At 46.8% G+C, this 1,281-nt stretch overlaps 1 protein-coding gene across 1 annotated transcript in view; it reads left to right on the top strand.

The window, feature by feature from the left end:
- Positions 1–1,261, top strand: part of KY (kyphoscoliosis peptidase) — a 106,627-nt gene extending 105,366 nt beyond the window's left edge. The window contains exon 11 of the mRNA XM_069108698.1: positions 1–1,261. This exon is cut by the window's left edge and continues 3,217 nt beyond it. The gene's annotated coding sequence lies outside the window, so the exon portion shown is untranslated.
- The last annotated feature ends 20 nt before the right edge of the window (positions 1,262–1,281 follow it).

Genomic DNA, 1,281 nt, shown 5'->3' on the forward strand with positions numbered 1-1,281 from the left:
CACACACACACACACACACACACACACACACACACACACACACACACCACACCTTTCTTCTGCCTTGATATCCATTTCTTGTCAACCAGCACATCAATAGCCCATTCAGGACCTAGTCTGATGATGAAGGAGCTGGTTTGGGTTCCTTGGACCCCAGTTGACTCAAACATAGACACCATACCCCTAAACTGCCTAATTCACAGGACACTTGAGAGCTGGCTACAGAATAGGAAAAATCCCACCATCCCAGGACCACCAAACCTCCTTTAAGGCACAGCAGACTAGCTCACTTACAGTCACATCCTCAGCAGAGCCCTGAGAATTTAGCTCTGCTCTCAACAAAGCAGCAGTGATGTCTAATGATTAGAACATGAGCAGCTGTGGAAAGAATTTTGGTTCTCCAACCCTAACTAATCCCCATTTTTGTGTCAGCCCTCACACACAAACATGCACATACACACACACACATTCACACTTATTTAACATTTCCCCCTCCAGATCACCACACCGCATCCCTGATCCCTTCTGTTCTCTTTCTCTGCTTCTCATCCCACACAGTCAGCAGCAGTGGCAACTCAGAGTAGGGGGACAAAATTTCCCATGGGAGCCGAGAAAAGGGCGTGCAAATGGGACTCTACCAGAACAATTTTACATGGGGCTAAGAATCCATCAACAAGACATCTGCCTCTGCCTGTGTGGGTCTCAGGGGCTGCTAACAAAACTGAACCCTTGAGAAGCAGCAAGATTCTAGGAGAGATGTGCTTTTCTGCAGGCTTTGGTTATATTTTAAAAAGCACAACTCCTCTCCCGAGGCAAATTTCACTTACACCACCACTCAAAAGAAAATGGCATTTATAGATCATTACCACAGCCTTTTCTTACATGTTTGCTTGGGGGGGGGGGGGGGAAGCTTTATGTGTTATCAAAAGAGTAACAAAATCCAGCCTTGTGAATTTTGTCACTAAATGAATAGCTAGGCCAGGAAGACACTGCAAATACAGGACCCTGGATAGCTGAAAGCCACCTGAAAGGAGAGAGGAAAAAAAAATCAGCATTCTGTAGAGTGCAGAGGACCAAAAAATGTAGAACATGGGCCCCTGTCCTGATAATAACAAGAATGGGAGTCCTGCTTTTGTCAGCCAAATGGTTCTGCCAGCCCTGCAGCCCTTTCCTCTGGCTGCCCCCCAAAGTCATTCATTCAGCCAGGTGCCCCCTTTGTCAAGACAGCTTTGGGCCTTGTCAGAAAAATCCTCTCTCTCTCTCTCTCTCTCTCTCTCTCTC

Source organism: Petaurus breviceps, unplaced genomic scaffold (genome assembly GCF_028583685.1).
Source record: "Petaurus breviceps papuanus isolate PSGF00001 unplaced genomic scaffold, PetGlider_PUasm1.0 90424, whole genome shotgun sequence".
NCBI lineage: Eukaryota > Metazoa > Chordata > Mammalia > Diprotodontia > Petauridae > Petaurus > Petaurus breviceps.